Source organism: Conger conger, chromosome 6, assembly GCF_963514075.1.
Source record: "Conger conger chromosome 6, fConCon1.1, whole genome shotgun sequence".
Lineage (NCBI taxonomy): Eukaryota > Metazoa > Chordata > Actinopteri > Anguilliformes > Congridae > Conger > Conger conger.
In genome coordinates this window covers 26,038,744-26,058,287 of record NC_083765.1, presented here as the reverse complement: position 1 = coordinate 26,058,287, position 19,544 = coordinate 26,038,744, and the positions used below count along the sequence as shown (strand labels likewise).

The window sequence follows — 19,544 nt, the reverse complement described above, 5'->3', positions numbered from 1 at the left end:
ATGATGCATTTGTATGACTCCATTCATTGTTGATATTTGTCATATGCTCAGTTCTCTTGACATGTGTGGCTACCTTTGTTATTGCAGCTGGATGAGATATATACACAATAGTATGGGGGCAGTTTCAATAGGATAGAGAACAAATTAAGGTATAGACAAGGCTTTTCCTGTTCAGCACTGATTCCAGTTTCAGTTTTATAAGTGCCCACACACATGCACCCACAATGTGAAATATGAGCTAGGCAAGGATTTATCTCATTGTTATCTCTTTTTTCACCTTCTGTCTCTGGCACTCCCACTGACACGCATGCACAAACAAACTGCATATGCTCCAGTGATGGCTCAGTTGATTGTTTCCTGCTTGACTGCATGCCATTCGTGTCCCAAGACTGGGATTTTTTTCTATTGTCATTACTGACTAAGGTTACAAGGTTACAAGGTTACATAGGAGGAAGATGGTACACAAGCATAATTTTGAGTCTTGTACTTTTTCCATTATCTTTCCACAAAGCGATTGGTAAACTAGAAGAACTTGCCTACCAGTAGTTGTGTGGGCTTGTGTGTCAGATTTATGAAATGAAAACTTTCAAAACATAATGAGATCAGGGGAGGATCTACCGATGATTTACCCATTTCCAATGAACCAGTCCCCCACTCACTATGGGACCCCAACATTTGTCTATTGATACATGTTATCATACATGTACGGACACCAAAATATCCATTATTTTTATCATTATTAATATCATCATTAATGATTCAAGTAAGTTTCGCATTTAGTCCAGTTGAGCTAGCGAACAAAATCTCACTCATACTTGCAAATTGCTCCGCCTTCAATTGCCACAACAACCATCGATCACAGTAATGTGATTCCTACTTCCAGAGAATTAACAACCTGAATTAAGTGCATCCTAGCAAGTTGAGACCTGGTTGGAGGGCCACATGGTGGCATCTTGAAACAAAATCATCAGATCTGCCCCTCAGATAGGATATGCAGCGCTGTGAAAAAGTATTTAATTATTTTATTTAGTTAATTAAAAAATTGGTTTTGTGCTTATGCAGGTTCTCTTTGGCTAATGTTACATTGTCTGAATCTGAAACAATTCAGTGCAACAAACATGCAATAATAAAGGAAATGAATCATTTTTCATGCCGATGTATATCTTTTCCTGTGGATGAAATTCACCGGGCTCTGCATACATATGCGAATGCATAATACAGTCATGCATACCTGTGTCTTGTTCAATATCACATTAAAAAAAGAAAATAATCACTTCATCTACTTCAGGCAACAGGTTTACCAACTTTTGGGAGTGTGGTTACCAGTGTGCTATTCCATGTCCCGCTGCAGATCACTGAATGGGTTTAGTTAATGCTCAGATCATTTGTGTCTCTAGAAAAAATGTATTAGAGCCATTTTATTTGTGCCTTTTTAAGGATAAATTCACCCCAGGCCTTTTCCTCAGCATTTAACCTGGTTGTATTTATCACTTGCCAGCTAAGTACTGTACATTCAGTAGTTCATTCAAGTATTGGTGAAACAAGTGTGCAGGATTGTAATATGAGTTGAGAACCTTTTCAAATTGCATTATTTTTCAAAGAATAAAGCATGCCTTGATAAAACATTTTTTGACAAAGTGAGGGTACAGTAACCAAACACCTCTCAGAGCAGTATTGTATTATGTGAATCACACTTGACCCAATTATATTTGTGTTATGAATTTAGACAATAATCCAGCACATACAATATTATAATATGGTATATAATAATATAACAATGATTATATTATATATTCTATATATATATTCTAAATTTGAACCTGAAAAGCAAAAATAACTAAAAACTGCTTCGTGCCAAAGCCTAAATCACCTTTTACCACGGCTCAGGGTTTGAATCCAGGAACAGCTCACAATATGTAGTTCTTGCAAACATTTCTCCAGGATTGCAAGTAATGTGGGCATCATTAGCTCGAGAATTAGACTTGTCATCTGTCAATCGGACAGTTGCCAGTTCAATTCCCCGGCCCAGTTTCAAAACAGAACGTGTTAAAACATGTTATGTATGTTCTGTGAAGAAAGCTGTAGTGTATGAGCTGATACACATGAAAGATTGCTCCAAATGGTATACCAATGAGTTTTATTATTACTAGTGGCTAAATATCTATCCCAAATTAATTGGATTGCAAGGGGTTTGTAAGATGGGCAGCACGGATGGTGCCGACTCACAGCAAGGAGGTCCTGGGTTCGAATCCCCATCGGCCAGGGCCTCTCTGTGTGGAGTTTGCATGTTCTCCCCGTGTTCGCATGGGTTTCCTCCGGGTACTCCGGTTTCCTCCCACGGTCCAAAGACATGCAGGTTAGGCTAATTGGAGAGTCAAAATTGCCTGTAGGTATGAGTGTGTGAGTGAATGGTGTGTGTGCCCTGAGATGGGCTGGCGACCTGTTCAGGGTGTATTCCTGCCTTTCGCCCAATGTATGCTGGGATAGGCTCCAGCCCCCCTGCGACCCTGTTCAGGATAAGCAGGTTAAGATAATGGATGGATGGATGGGTTTGTAAGATGCTCTAAGGAGAAATATGTAAAGGGCTGTTGTTCCATTTCTCCTATCCAGCATGGCATGTATTACATATAAGAAGCTCTGTTCCCCAGGGGACCCCATAAGTCTTCATGTTCCATTTCTCCTATCCTTACGCATGTGTTCATGTAGGTAAATATAAAACAATATACCATGTAGGTCGTATTGTGATTTTAAGTCCTGGAACGTCCAGAAGCCATTTCACTCAAAAATGTCAAATCTGTTAACAGTGTATAGTTATGAACAATGGGAGTTTTCAAATGTGAGATTATGGGCCCGATAGCAATTTAGCCTGCCTTGGTGGCATAGCATCCTGAAGTCTGTGGGGATGTACCAGCCTTTTTTCAATAGCTCGCCAGGAGGCATTAGGATCTATGCCAGTTTTAGTCTAATCTTGTGTAAAATAAAGGACTCTAGGCTCACTGTTTTAGATCGGCCACCATAGATACGGTGGGCTCTCATGATTTCAAACATTTCTGTCAGACAGAGAGGGAAACCATTTTTGAGGGCATTGGGGAGAAAGCCAACTAGATCGGATCTTTAAGCATTCTCAGGTAGGTTAACAATGCAAAGATTGCATTACCTGTTCCTTTCCTCTAGCTCCACCATTTTAGCCTGACGCTGATCTTGTTTGGCTTGGTGCAGAGATTGTTTAACGTTGGCCTGCAAACCCGCAAATTCAGCTCATAAGGGTTTTTTTTCCCATTGTGACCATTTATCAGTCCTATTTAATAATGCAAATGTCCACAATGTTTTATCTCCTTTGCTCAGTTGGGCCTCAAAGTGTATTTTCTTTGAAAGGAAAACAAAAATCCTCCTGTGTCATGCCACATGGCTAGATCTATGTCTCTGGAAAAAATAACGCATAACGGAGTAGCGTACATAACATAATGATGGCCTTCAGTGAAAACAAAGTTGACCATGATTTTATTTTTTCTCTATATATAATATCATGGTCCAGCTTGCACCACATCCATAATTGTCATTTTAAAATGCTGTTTGACATTACAGGGATTTCCGGAATGCAGTAGCCACTGGCTTGGAGGGATGGGGGTCAGGGCAGAGGCCAAGATAACAGGTTTGTTTGGCCCTAAATGTTAATGTTACACACCAGTTGTACAACTAGTTACACAAGTCAACAAAAATGCTAATTGTGGACATGCAAGAATCCCCCCCCCCGAACTACTATAATAAGACTACAGGATTCCTCTTTCTTTGAAGGAGATGAAGAAGAAGCCCACTGTAGAAGGAGCAGCACACCATCTATGAAGTTGTTTGTATATTTCTTCTGAATTTTGGCTTTGGATAATTCTGGAAAAACAAAAATTAGGTAAGTTTATTAGATGTTATTGACAGCCATGGGGAAGAAATGTGATCTAAGTGACTGTGGAGTGATTGTTGGTGTCAGACAGGGTGGTTTGAGTATCTCAGAAAGTGCTGATCTCCTGGGATTTTCATAGACAACAGTCTCTAGAGTTTGCAGAGAATGGTGTGAAAGACAAAAAACATCCAGTGAGCAGCAGTTGTTAATGAGAGAGGCCAGACTGGTCGAGTTTCACAGGAAGGTGGCATTAATGCAAATAACTACACATTACAACATTGCTATGCTCTGAACACACAATGTGTCAAACCTCTAAATGGATAGGCCTCGGCAGCAGAAGAGTTAATACGTCTAAAGAATATGTCTAATAAATACCTAATAAATTGCTTACTGAATGTATATATATCTCCTATGCAGGACAAATCAAAATAGTAAAGCATTACAGTCCCAGAGTTATTGTTATGATTATGATGATAATTTTCTAAGAGGACCATATCCAGGATCTGTTGGACACATTGTGGGGATACATGCAGTAATTTTATAGGGCAGGGCTAGGTTACCCTCTTGCTGAAGCAAACAGGAGATGTTCGTGGTTAATGTTCCACTCAATGTTCCATTTTAACAGCAATACTACATTAATTATTATGCTTAATGCATGCAGGTGAACATGTGCTGGAGGTACTCAGCAGTTCATCATTCAGGCTCTTAATAATCAACCAAACTCCTGGAATTATGCTTGGATGGAAAAGAAACAGAGGACCAGGGATGCTTACCACTGCAATAGGGCCTTACATTGGTCCATTATGGATTTAAACAGAAAACAGACATTGGCAGTCTAAGCCTGGATGGTTTGTCTGGTTTACCATAGCTTTTGTCATATGAATTTTGTCGCTCATATTTTAAATGAATTTGAATGCTTGATGAAATGATTCACGATCAGACAGTATTATCAGATTACTATGACAATATTTCAGCATTTAACTTATGATACTTTTCTACTCACAATGCAAATTAACAGGCACTTATGGGCTAAAACTTGCCATTCCTCACATTTGTTTAAGTAATGTAATAATTCTCTAAATAAATCATGATACAATAAATTGTCTATTATTGGAAAATAATATATAATAACAGTGTAACATCCCACAATTTTCTGTGTCAATGCAGTATTTGCTTTTATAAAAGAAAGATCCCTCTCTGATGTTTTAAAGGTCACTCAGTGAGTGAAATATTAGGTATTTATTAGACTTTTAGACTTATAAAGCTGCTGCAGCTGCTGCAATTAGACACATTGACACATTGTGTGTTCAGAGTGTGTTCTTCTGCATACCACTGTTGCAATGTGTGATTATTTGTGTTACTGTCACCTTCCTGTCAGCTTTGACCAGTCTGGCTATTCTCCTTGGACCTCTCTCATTAACAAGGCGTTTCTGCCCACAGAACTACTGCTCACTAGATGTTTTCTGTTTTTCGCATTCTTCTCTGCAAACTCTAGAGACTGTTGTGCGTGAAAATCCCAGGAGATCAGCAAAGGACTTAATCTTCAGAAATAGGCTTAAATACTTTGTGGAATAACCACTTAATTATCACCCCTTTTCTTGACACAAGCTTAAAAATGACATGCCCAAAATAAAATGGTTACTATTCCTGAAACCTTTTGAGGACAGGCATAATCCTGGTCTCTTCTGAAAGGTAACCCTTTGGGGTTTGTTTTCCAAGAGTCAGAATTACTCCAAATATTACTAAAACAAAGTTACAGTAGCTCAAACACAGTGAAAGTTGAATGTTTTTTCTCTAAAAAAATGTTCTGTTTTTGAGTAAACACAGATTATTGTGGCCATGCCTGGCACGCTTAGAAATACGCTGGACAAATCCCCTTTCAAATTCTAGGACAATAGCACCACAAAATTACCATTCTGCATTGTTTTTTCTAATCTACATATGTCAGGCAGTTTTCCAAAAAGGACATTTGGAGACTTCAAAAGGACACATGGACCTAAATGATATTATGGGTCTTAGGAAGTGTAAAATTTTGCTTACTAAACTATACAACTGAAAACTGGAAAAAAAAGTGTTTGCACTTCCTCCCCACCTGTCACACTCCCCTACCTCTCTGTCCCAAACTCTATCTCCTTACAGCTATCCTCAGACAGTAACCAGTGGAGAAGATCATAAAACATAATTACAATAATACCATCATGTTTACTACGATATTCATTACATTACATTAAAGGTATTTGGCAGATGCTCTTATCCAGAATGATGAACAGTTGATTAGACTAAGCAGGAGACAATCCTCCCCTGGAGCAATGCAGGGTTAAAGGCTTTGGAAAAAACCTTACTCCCCAGGGCTGCTTAAGGGGTTAATGACAGCATTAAACCTGGTTTTTATCTTTGAATTATTAATATACATTCAAGAAAATAGAACACAAATATGATGCTTACATTTTTAATAGACTAAATATTGCATCACTGATATTAATGAAGTGACTGATTTTTTTCAGAAATTCCAAGGTTAAGCAAGAGGAAAGATGATCCTGCACTATTTGTTTGCCATTTTCCTGATAGGTAAGTCACATCATAATACATTATAATCACTTAGATACTTGCCCAAGACATGAAAACACAGTCATCTGTCTTTGAAATAGTTATTAATATATATACCAAAAATATAACAAGCCAACACCATATAGCATATGGTGTCTACACTTAGTGATTACTTTATTAGTTACAGTAGACCTGTACATCAGCTTGTTAATGCAAATATTTAGTAAGCCAATCATGTGGCAAGTAAATGCACAAAAGCATGCAGACATGTCAAGAGGTTCAACAGTTTTTCAGACCAAATGTTAGAATGGAGAAGAAATGTGATCTAAGTGACTTGGAATGATTGGTGGTGCCAGGCAGGGTGGCTTGATCTCAGATACTGTTCATCTCCTTGGATTTCCGCACACGACAGTTTTTGCAGTTTGCAGAGAATGGTGCAAAAAACAAAAAAAGCATGCTGTCATGTCAAGAGGTTGCGTTAAGAGGTTACTAAAACAAAGTTACAGAAGCTCAAACACAGTGGAAGATATTTTTCTCACTGAAAAGATGTTCTGTGCCTGGCATGCTTAGAATGACACTGGAGCCACAGCCAAAACACAAATCCCCTTTCGAATAAAAATATACTAATATACTGATAACTGATCAAATCAATTGATATTGCGATGTACTGTATGACATGATAATCATCTGAGTATAGGACATTGGTTAATATAATTTACTTTGGTAGTTAATGCTGTGTTATTTGAAAAATGCTAAAATCTGTACTAGTGGGGAAGCTTCTACCTCTTGTACTCTCAGGTTTACACACTGCTGTATTTACATTCATACACCTATTTACAATATTATGAATAAAAGTTAGGTTTTTCTAAATGTCAGCATTGTCACAGCCCTATTACTTGCTTCAATAACACTACAGGAAATATGACTGCAACACAATTAATGCAATACCCTCCTCATATCAAATACCAGACCTGATACCAAAATCGAATCTGGCATGGTTTTTTAACTAATCTATAAAACTACGCAATGTTACCCCCTTGGCCATGCAGTGTCACATTTAAGATTTATTGAGTCCACTATCTGGAACGGACCTGTTCTGTCATCTATTATCACATGTAGATAAGGGTGTGCTGAGGGGGGACCTGAGGGGGGGGACCTGAGGGGGGCTCCCAATATATTTTGTCCTCGGCCAAAGAATTTATAGTTGTGGCACTGCACGTTAAGTATTTAAACAGGATTAAAATGGGAACGATTCTATCGCAGAGATTTAATGTATTCTTGTCTTTACTCCTTGCATATCTCCATAAATTTTGTCCACTGTCAGAAATATATAATTAATTAAATATCAGTAATACAAATATATATATATAAATAAATAAAATATTTTCTCTACCAGTCTCAGGCCAATGGTGTACATTATCAGAAATTATGAATAAAATTGATCAGAGTGATACATTATTTTAAAGCATCAACTGTGAAAATTATTTAACAGCAATTTATGTTTGTGTTTTTTAGGGCATGCTCAAGGAGGTATTGTTTCTACAACACAACCTGGTACCAGTCCAACTTCTGGAACTACAAATGATATTGTAACCCAAACTAATGGCATCATTCAACCAACAACTGTATCTGGAAACACAAATTCAGTTCCAATAACTAAGCCAACTATAACCCGACCATTTGACCAGTCAGCTGCACCAGAAACTGCAGGACCCACAGGTCAAACTGCAGCACTGACTGCAGGACCCACAGGTCAAACTGCAGCACTGACTGCAGGACCCACAGGTCAAACTGCAGCACTGACTGCAGGACCCACAGGTCAAACTGCAGCACTGACTGCAGGACCCACAGGTCAAACTGCAGCACTGACTGCAGGACCCACAGGTCAAACTGCAGCACTGACTGCAGGACCCACAGGTCAAACTGCAGCACTGACTGCAGGACCCACAGGTCAAACTGCAGCACTGACTGTTGGCCCTGCAGGTCAGACTGCAGCACTGACTGCAGGACCCACAGGTCAAACTGCAGCACTGACTGTTGGCCCTGCAGGTCAGACTGCAGCACTGACTGTTGGCCCTGCAGGTCAGACTGCAGCAAGTGCAGGACCAGCAGCGACTGTTCAAAATGTGGCTGTTACGACATCTGGATTCTCCCCGCTGGGCAAATCCCCCACGGTTACCTTCTCTCTGGCCCTGGCATTCCTCACAGCACTGATCATAGCCTCAATCTAGCCTTCATAAATTGGTGATCGTCACCAGTCCACCCTGTAGCTGGCTTCATTGCAGGGGAGGCTTATGATGTCGCTGTTTGTAGGGAAGCCCAATACCTTCAGTTGTCATTTACATTAAAATCATCACTTTATCTAATAAATGAATCGAATCTGAACTGAATTAAATTAAATTAGCTTTCAAAATGAAAGATTCTGTGATCTCATATACAAAGCCTGATTATTATTATTTATAAATTATTTACTTTTATTATTGTCGCTTTACAGAGCAAAAGTCAGCAATAGATGTTGAAATAATGTTTGTATTTCAGAATGTTGCATGGTATTGTGGACTGAATTTAACATATTTAAATATTCTGTAATGTACAAAATGTGTAAACTGAATAACTGTTTAATATGGGACAGTGTCTATGTTTAAGGTGTATAATGTTCAAAGTTTTCTGAAAATTGAATATTGATGAAAATGCCATTGTAAGAAATTGCTTTTATGCTTTATAGCTTGATTTAAAGATATTTACGTGTGTGTGTGTGTGTGTGTGTGTGTGTGTGTGTGTGTGTGTAAAAAATATGCAGCTTTATATATGTCAGGAAGAGACTTGAATAAACTGCCCCTCATGCTAGCTGGTGTGATATTCTGTATTGTTTTTAGTATACATTTTTTAAAAGATATAAGAAATGAGGGACTGGGAATGGAAGGGCTGTGGAAATAAATAGTTTCTTTAATTATTGTATGTTTACAGGATTCATACACATTTAGTATGCAATTAGCACAGAGTATCACAAACTTGCAATGATCTTGCAAAAAATGACAGTAATGAAAAATGGAGGAATACTTTGGTGACAACTACTGAATTACCTTTCCCAAGGCGTAAATGTACCGGAAATTTCCTCAATTGACTATTTCACCCTTCTGAAAAAGACCAGCAAAATGCTGTCAGTATTTATAGCTAGTCATGTTTGAGGAGTGAGAGCAAATCGGCATCATTCACATTCATACAAATGAGCGCTGGCAGGAAACATCAGGGCCATGGATAGCACCCATATCGTACACAGAAGTCATAGCTGCATATTGACCAGTTGCCTACAATACAGCAATGTAAAAACTCTTAAATTAGAGGGAAGCTTGCAAGGCAGTGGAAGGCAAGGCTTGGAAAATAAGGGTGCATTCTTTCAACTATCCTTTGTTTATACTCCCATTGGAACACTCCTGGAACTGTTCATGAATTCAGGTCTCAGCATTTTCTGAGAAATATCTGGAAATGTAAGTCTAAACTATAAGTATATTAATCAGAAAAAATATATGCCTTAAGCGAAATGTTTTCATTTGCTTAAAGAAGGGAAATTAAATTAATCAGCCTGCTCTCCATCAAGGTATCAGCACAGATTTCTGACAACATGTACAATGTCAAGTCTAGATCACACAACATGTGCTCACTACTGGGCAGATTGTTTAAGAGTCAAACCCCTCAAAGAATGAATAAGTTTACAGTAGTGCACTGTAAAGTGTATTGGCAATTTTGTATTTTAAAGTTAGAGGCAATATACTTATTTTTCGCTTTTCCAAAGCATGATTTATTCCAACATGTCCAATGTGTCCTCTTTGGGACCATATATCTTGTATCACTCTTTCAACATTGCTTGCCCAAAAACTGTTGGTAAATAGCGTATAATAGCACACAATGAAGTGTATATTGTATGATCTCATTCCTGTAGGCCTACTATGTCCTTCTGGATAAAAGTGCAGCAGCAGATATATAGTACATAACATTACATTAATGGCATTTGGTAGACACTCTTATCCAGAGCAAGGTACAGTTGATTAGACTGAGCAGGAGACAATCCTCCCCTGGAGCAATGCATAGTTTAGGACCTTGCTCAAGGGCTGTGCCAATCTTATTGTGGCTACACCGGGGATCTAACCACCAACCTTGCGATATCGATTGAATTTCTCAATATAATAATATACTGCCATGTTAATACTTTGCAAATAATTGGGTATAAATGAGAGTCTTGTTCGGCACAAACCGAATATAAACTACAGGGCTGTAACATAATCCATTTAATTTCCTGTCTTTTGAGGCTTTCAGCAAAAGCAAACATTTCACTTATAACGTGTTTTTTGGTGATTAATATCCTTAATTTTTACCCCCGGAGGTTCAATTAATATTCGATAGGTCATTATAAATATGCATTAAAAATAAAACCCTTGGCTTTTATCTACTCGGCCCACGAACACGGATGCCATCTACTGGTGAAAAATCGTATTTTACTTGGTTGATAAATGCCACCACTAAATTCACCACTAGTCGTAATATTGAGGTTTAAGCAATATTGCAATACGCTGTTTAGATTCTAAACTAGCAATCAATCTGTCGCCATTTCAGGGGGTTAAGAATGCAAAAACCACAGGGAATTGAATGCTACAGTAGTATAGTTATCAAAGAATGCCTGTGTGTTTTAAATCTGTAGCTGTTGGTTCACTTATGGCTTATTGTATGGCGTTTTTCCTGAACATAGCTTTCCTCTATGCGGTATCTGCATAAAAATAAATAAAGCAACCCATTATCATAAGGATATTTATCCATTGGATATTGAAAGCGAAAATTCCCTGGTTTCAGCGAAATACTGACCATGTTAATCTCACCACGATAGTCCCGCGCAATATTTACAGATTTCATGCCAATCTAGTCTGGCAGGCAGAAGCCATAGGGAAGAGGGATGAAAATATGAAGAACTCTTATTTTAATCGATGCATTTTTTTTTGCAATGACACGCGATCGGCTCGCTATGTAAAATAGGGCAATTTAGCTACGATGGCAACTTCTAGCTAGCTAGCTATGTTATAAATTCCTGTAAAGCATATACATTAAATCAACAGCAGTAGACTAGTTGTCACTGACAAGCTTACAAAACAGCATTGACTTAATGTAACATTTCCTACAGATATCAACAGCTAGCACATCCTCTGACATGACATCTTCTCTGTTCATTCTCTTTCACTGCCCGCTGTTACATTAATTACATGGATAGCTATCATAGCTAGCAAGACAGGTAGAACTAGCCAGTAACTGGCTCCATGCAGCTACCTATCAAAATTGTATTTACCTAACCTGTGTAGTCAGCAACTATTGAAATGATCTTATGATGGAGCTATCTGGTTGTGCTCTAGGGTGAAGTTGCTCCATAGGATATAGGATCAGATTTCCCTCCCCAAATCCTAGCCTTAACCATAAGTAAATGGAAAAAACAACAGAAACTTGACGACAATGAAAATAAGTCTGACTTTCTTGTTTTCATCCTTTTTTTTTTTTTTTCCAATGGATTATTTTTAAATATGGCAGGTGGTCTTTTTTTTCCAATGGATTATTTTTAAATATGGCAGGTGGTATTTTTATTTATTTATTTATTTTTTTAATGTCCTGGAGCACCTGTTAAGACGTGATCATGGACACCAACACATACCAAGATATTTCAATAACAAAACAATGCACCCCCGGCCCAATGAGCTTACAATATTTCTATTTTCATTTAAAAATGAAACTTTTCAATGCAATTCACTTATGAGTGTCTGCTTATACAAGTGCACATATCATAATGAAATATTAAGTGATTATAGACAAGTTCATACAGTTTAAAGCATTTTTATCATGAAAATAATGGTTTGAATGCAGGTGGATTGAATGTTGTGGCTGATTGGTGTATATAACACACTATATGAACTGCGACTGCGGCTGACCCATGATATTGACATGGTCCTGGGTAGCAAGTTATAAAAAGTAAAGCGCATGCATCTCTTTCATTTCTTTTCTTTTTGCACTAGCTTAGTGATGTAGCTAACTAGTTACTTTAAAACAAATGTTAAAAAATCCACTTGCAATGGCACAAGCCAAACGGTAGCTGAAAGTTTAGCAAAATCAGCCATCACAATGCTTCGGACAATTACCGTAACTTCAACTATTACATATTTGACTCTGGAAAGGGCAGAAGGCTTGTTGGCTACTTAATTGAAGCTCTTGCTGCTGTTATGTTTACGTGTAAGGGCCATTATGTATTTGATAGGCAACAGTCTTAAACTACTTACAGTTCTTTTTCTTTTTAAATGGTCTGTGACACAAATGCAACTTAGCTCGAATTAATAAATGACAATGCCACCCTCATTTATAGGAGTGATGGGTCCTACAAGAAACATTAACTATATATGTTTTACCAAGGTCAATGTCCCCAGACAAGTACAGGTTCAGAGAAATCGGAACCAGAGGCTGATATAAGAATTATGTCAAGCTTTATTTCTTCAAATACCGGGATGGCTTAGAAATCACCACAGGAGGAAGCACTAACAATGAAAGGCAATAACAAAATACAAATACCAGAACCAGAGAAAATGACAAACAAAACAGTGGATGATTTATATAGATAACTAAAGAGCAGTGGCTGCTTGGGAGTTGGCTGCCCAGGATGGGGTAGGCCTGACGGGGGCACCTAAGTAATACAGGGGCCTAGGCAGAAGGCTTAAAGACCTATTAAGGGGCACAGCAAACAAAATCCACAGCAAACTAAAGGGTTACTGCATAAAACAAAATAATCAAGTTGATAGTGTATCTAAATCAAACAAAATCATACCAAAAACCCACCATGGCCTACACTGGGGCCCATAAACCTATCACTCCCTCAATATTACACATGGCCCCTCTAGAAAAAATAGCCCAAATGGTCACAAGTTAACATAGCACAAGTTAAAATGGCTGAAAAACAGTGATGGCACTTATTAATGTTGCTCTTCTCCCGGTGGTAGGGTACACATAAAAAATACATTTAATTTACATTGTTTTAAAACTAACACTCTTAAAACAACAGTAATATAAAAACAATAAAATACAAAACAGCATAATATACAAACACTACAATATTTCCCATTGAAAATGAAGTTCAATACCTTTTCTACCCAAGGGTCCCCCTCAAAATATCTTCCTTGAATGGAGACCAAAATGGCTGGAGGGACTGGAGGCTACAAGAACAGCAAAAGTTGGACAAGCTCAACAATGGGCATTACAAGTTAACCTTTGTCACAAAATCATTAGATAGAACTGGAGCACGGTATTGAACAGCGCTGTTTACAGCTCCTAAATCTTGCACAAAACGGCAAGATCCATCATGCTTTAAATAAAATAATTTAAAAAGCAGAATCTAAGTATTGCACAGAGAGTTATGGCAGGGAACCACAACACCAGCTTTGAACAACACATCAAAAACAGGGCCAATTCCTTCCTCAGCCTCTAGGCTGAGGGGATATTTGCATTTACATGGCCTGTACTCTGACTTAGGGGTAACTTGAAGTGGAGTAGCCCCAGTCATGAGCCCCACATCATATTTGGACGTGGCCCATAATTGAGAGGGAATTGCACTAAGTTTTGGGTCTGACACATGCAAATAGAGTGTGTCACAAGGCAATGCATGAATGCTGCAAACAGCTGTCAGAGAATCTGGAAACTGGTGTGCAGTAACACGCCGAGTGGGAGAATATTTTGTGAGTTCTCCTGTCTCTTGCCAGTCTGTGATGTCCAAACATAATATAACCCAGGGTCCTGTGTCCTCCCATTTTTTGTCTGAGGCTTTACACAGAGACACATTGGGTGTGCTTCCCAAAATGACTGTTGAATGCTCAATTGTACAGACACTGAAAAAATCTTGACCTACTAAAGACAATGTAGTACACAGTTTCACTGTACTATTTCTCCTCATATTCAAAATCTCTACTCCGACTACATGCAGTTTTCATCTCTGGCATATTTACATGGCCTCAGCTGTGCTTGGGCATCTGTACAGATCCCAGGCATAGAAGTACATTTCAAAGTTTTCTGCACTGTCAATTCTGTAAATTGCTAAACCGTACATTCTACAACCAATCCTAATCCGCACATCAAATCTCTACCAAACAGGATTACCTGACGTACAAGAGAGAATAGAAATGCATGTTTTAAAATGATCATAGAACCCGCATTGTTATCCCGAACCAGTATAGGAATTGTAACCTTTTCTGTCGCATTATCTCCTCCGGCATCTTGATTGACCATAGTTTTTCCTCAAGGTAGGGGCTTTGATCCCTACAATTTTGCTGTTATTACAGAATGACCAGCCCCCATATTTACAATAAAGTCCTGCGGACTCACCACTCCATGCATCGTCCTCCTGCATCGTCCTCCCCTGCACATCTTCATTGTCCTTGTAATATAGTTTGGCTGCCAAGATTCTGGTCTTGGGTCTGACCCACTCTGGGGTTTGGGCATTTTGTGCAGTTCGCCCGTGGTGGAAATGACCTTTCCTGTGGAATCTGAAAAATCTGAGGCTGTTGCCTGACTCAAGCTAGCCGCAGTCCCACTGCTGGAAAGTGGGGGTCTCACAGAGCAGGACTCTGCTCCGCGGTGGGTGGTAACACTGACATTAAAAAAAAAAAATTTTTAGTGCAGGTTTCACCACTGCGGATTTATCACCTTCTTCCCTCTTAGCCTGCCTTTTCTGTCTCAATACTGTTTATTTTTTCCACAGATCTAGTACACCCCAGTCGGGTGTCCATTTACATTTATTTTTACAGTATAAAATGATACATTGGTGTGTGGTTGCCGACCCATACTGTCATGCATTATTTTCATAGGACCGGCAAATTCTGGGTTTTGCCTCTTTGAACTCTTCGAGCCCATGGTTATTACCTCACCCCACTACTAGTCTGTACCTTATTATTAATAATTTTCCTTTTTATTTATTTATTTATTTTAATGAACAAGTTTTATTTAAAAAATGTTTTTTTTACTTAATTAACAAAAATATTTTTTAAGGTGTTGAGGAATTTTAAGGTGCACCTAATCTAATCAGTCGGATTTGGATTCTGCACTATCTACTAGACAATTTCTCTCCGCTATCGACACTTTAACACACGCACACACACACACACACGGACCTGCAACACAACGCCTCTTTCGCACTGGCCTTAGTTCAGCTTGCACTCTCACGGACAACAAAAGATACCATATTACACGACAAGGTAATTTACTTTAGAGCTCAGTTCATTTTTATATCTATTTACCCCTTAAGGCCTATCTATTATTATAGTTACAACTATCAGTACTAATCACTCTCAGCACTTGGGACCCAGTCCCAGAGTGTTAGTATTACGACTAATCACTCTCAGCGCTTAGGACCCAGTCCCAGAGTGTTAGTGAGAGCATACCGGCTCCTGTGTTTGAATCACTCTTTGAGTGATGGACCTGTCGGCCCCTAGTCAAACGAGATACCATTTAGTAGTTTACTATGGCCTCATCTGAGTGTTTTTTTTTTTTTGATCGCATATTGATTACCCCACACATAAACGTCTCAGAACTGGACTGGATCCCGTCGTCCTTCCCCGTAGGCGATTGCTTACAATCCCTTCATGGGCTGGGTTTTTCGGGTCAAGGGACTCTAACCCCTGGCAGTGTACACTGTCCACGTCACAGAATCTAAGACTGTTCTGTATAGGGAAAAACCAAGTTAGCGATCCCATCCTCGTTGCCAAACTGTTGAAATGTAAAGAAATGCCCTTTGCCACAGGTGAGCATTGTCTGATGAAACAGATCCCAGTAAAACAACAATAGCTATACTTGCGTTTAACTTTCATATTTTCTTCCAAAGAAATAACATAAAAGAAATTACCGGCTCTCTGATATGAAACAGACATAGTAAGACTCTTATACATACTTTTCCACAAGGGCGGAGACAAAAACAAGGAAGACATGATGCTGACAACCTAGGATTATTATTATTTAATCTCCAGATAAACTCCAACCTCGCCCTTTCTGTAAGACCAGAATGTGCTAGCTACCCCCTTTTAGGAGAAGCAGAGCTAGCTACCCCCTTCGAGGAGAAGCAGAGACATTAAGGTCAATGGCTGGGAGAGAGACAGAAAAAGAAGAAAGCACTTAATACAGAAAGTGGTCTAATAGTAATAAGGTTATTTTTAATCACATGATTGTCTTTATGGTAACACACATTGGTCGCGTTTCCCGATAGCGAACGTTCTTAAGGAGTTAAGAACGCTCTTAAGAAGGGTTCGGCTAAGAAGGATCCTTAAGTTACGAGTGTTTCCCGAACACCTTCTTAGTGGCGTTCTTAAGACTGCGCTTAAGAAGGGTTGAAAGAACGTTCTTAATGGGAGCTGTCCACCCCCTCAGTGCTGGATTCAAAACAATCGATGCCAGGCTAATCGATTGTTCCACATAATTACATGCTCCCAGATGAAGTTCTGATGTAACAAGTGGCATCCTACAATAAAACAACACTGAGAATAACACGCGGGGAAATGAGGCGCCAGAACGCGATTATAATACTAATTGCGGGCTGAATCCACACTTTTCTTTTCTAATTTGCCATGCGTAGGCTATGTAACAGGGTAGGAATTTCCTCATTTTCGGGGCAAAAAGTCCTTTGAGTGAAATAAGAGGATGTGGAGAATAAATTACTTGACTTTAAAGTTTTGATTTTAGTATGAATCAGGGGTGAAAGTGGATTGAAATTCTTGCCGGTACTACTACCCCAACCATGGGGCACTTTGGCAAAGACAGACCCTATGAGACAGACAGCAGAAAATTGGCTTGAAACCGGCTACGGTTTGCAAGCCTACGGCCTGGTCGCAAGAGTGCAAGAACCGGGAGAACAGCTGACATCCCGCAGGAGCCGCGAGTGAGGCCGAGGGAGGGAGGCGGAGCCCGGAACAGGACTCTTAGCTCGCTGGATTTGACATGGACTCTTTTAACACTGAGACATTTTAATCTGTTCTTAACTTGTGTTTTAGTAAGTATACTAAATGTTGTTTTTAACCTTCCGTCTGCATGTTGTTTTGGGTCAACAACTCCCCAGTAGAAATCATTGGAGTTACACTCCACACCCGTAACATTTCTAAATTCCTACATTTATTTTGTGTGCGAATCATGGCCAATTACACAAATATAACAATAATAATAAATGTTTAAACCGGAAATAAGGTGTTAAATAACTGTGGAAAGGGTGGAGGTCTGATTTAAACCTGAGGCTTCCACACGAAAAACGGTAACATTAACCACTACACCATCTACTGCCTGCCGACTTACGGAGGATTTACGCCTTAAAGAACGTAACGTTACTGCGCACGAGTATCTAACTTTAGCCCTCACAATAAATAAAATACGTTTGCTTGATAACGGATCTCACAGTTTTGTTTATTTGACTCTTTTATTTGCACTGCAGATGCTGGTTGAGAAACGGTGTCTCATTCTCTTGTATGCAAATGTACAGTGATAAAGGAATCTTTACTCTTTAATCTTTAATCTGCCGTGCTCAATTTCATGTGTCAGTTGCCTGATGCGGCTGGATCTGCAAGCGTTTGGTCGCTACGAAGCCTGTTAAGTTGGCCGGGTTTCCCGATAAAGAACGGTCTTAAGAGATAAGAAGGCTCTTAAGAACGCGCCGGACCCTTCTTACAAAACCTTCTTACGAAAGATCATCTTAGGCTAAGAAGGTGTTTCGGGAAACGCATTTGCTTCTTTCGGGAGGCCTAAGAAGGTCCTTAAGAACGTTCTTAGCTTAAGAACGTTCTTAACGCATTCGGGAAACGCGGCCATTGTCAATTAAGAGTCAATTAATAAAATTATCCTTACACAATCAAATTCAAATTCTACAAAACATGTATAAATGTTCTCTGCTGTTATGTTCTCTCTTGTTGTACAGTTGTCTAAACATCGAGGCTGGTACCATTAGTTCAGATATACTCTATGTATTTATGTAATTTGGCAGAGATTACCTCTTTTAGTTTTTTTTACAGAGCATATATTACTATAAAGTAGCTAGACACATAATTGGTACATTTGAAATACATATTGCAACAAAATACTTCCCTAATTGATTTCTAGAAATGAATAAACTCATTCATTCCTCTGAAAATAATCTATTTGGTTGTTGATTCAAAGAGAATATGTGATTGAATCCTCAGCAGCCTGCCCAGTGGCTTCCCACATAACTGGGAAGGCCTGACAAAGGGCTAACAGGACAGTTGTGAAGTGACTTGGGTTTTATTTTTGTAATCTAATTAACCAGAAAATTAAAAAGACATTTAACAAGCAATCAGTCTTTACAATCAAAAAATAAAAACAAATTCAAAGCAAAATGAACTTTAATGCAGGAAATTCTTTATGAAAGCAACTTTCACAGCCTTTTCAGAGGCTCCCAAATAATATATTTAAGGTTTGTTTACAACCCCAGAAACAAGAGGCACTGCACAAATGCAGACACAGCTGCACTAAGACTGGGTGAAGGCGCATTCACCAGTGCTTCTTCCACTCATGGCCTCTGGCAGTTCTTCAGTTACACACTCTCTTTTTCACTCTTTTTGTCACGTCCCTTGTCCTACTGATTTAGAGTCCTACCTTAATGAGCTGTTCATACCCTGATCATGTCCACCTGCCAGTGGCCTTAGGTAAGCTGTGCTCCTGCTGGAGGGGTAGCTGTTCCTAATGCCTATAGCAGACTAGTTTGTGGGCTGTCCTTGGTTTCCAGCAATAGAGGCTGAAGTTGAAGAAAAGATGATTAGGGTAAATTAAATCCCTGGTCTATTGGAGCAACAGACAGCAGCTCAGTTGTCCTAAAATATATCACCACTGCCCTTGTAGAATCACAGTACCATGTAATTCCAATGGAGGAAAGAAGGATGAAACTGATGTAGGATTAGATGCCACACATTTTGAAATATGGTGGGTGGTCTTTCTTTTTATTTTATTTTTTAAATTCTACTGGTCCTGGAGCTTCTTTGTGTATTACGAATCAAAATATATTTTAGACATCATTATGAACACCAGTAAATACCAAGATAATGAA

The 19,544-nt window shown here is 39.0% G+C and overlaps 1 long non-coding RNA gene across 1 annotated transcript; it reads left to right on the top strand.

Annotated features, from left to right (window-relative positions):
- Window positions 1–1,659: 1,659 nt before the first annotated feature.
- Window positions 1,660–8,151, top strand: LOC133131686 (uncharacterized). The gene is made up of 5 exons (XR_009709036.1): window positions 1,660–3,128; window positions 3,586–3,652; window positions 3,796–3,904; window positions 6,400–6,463; window positions 7,958–8,151. It is a non-coding gene; the product is annotated as an uncharacterized LOC133131686 (long non-coding RNA).
- Window positions 8,152–19,544: the final 11,393 nt, after the last annotated feature.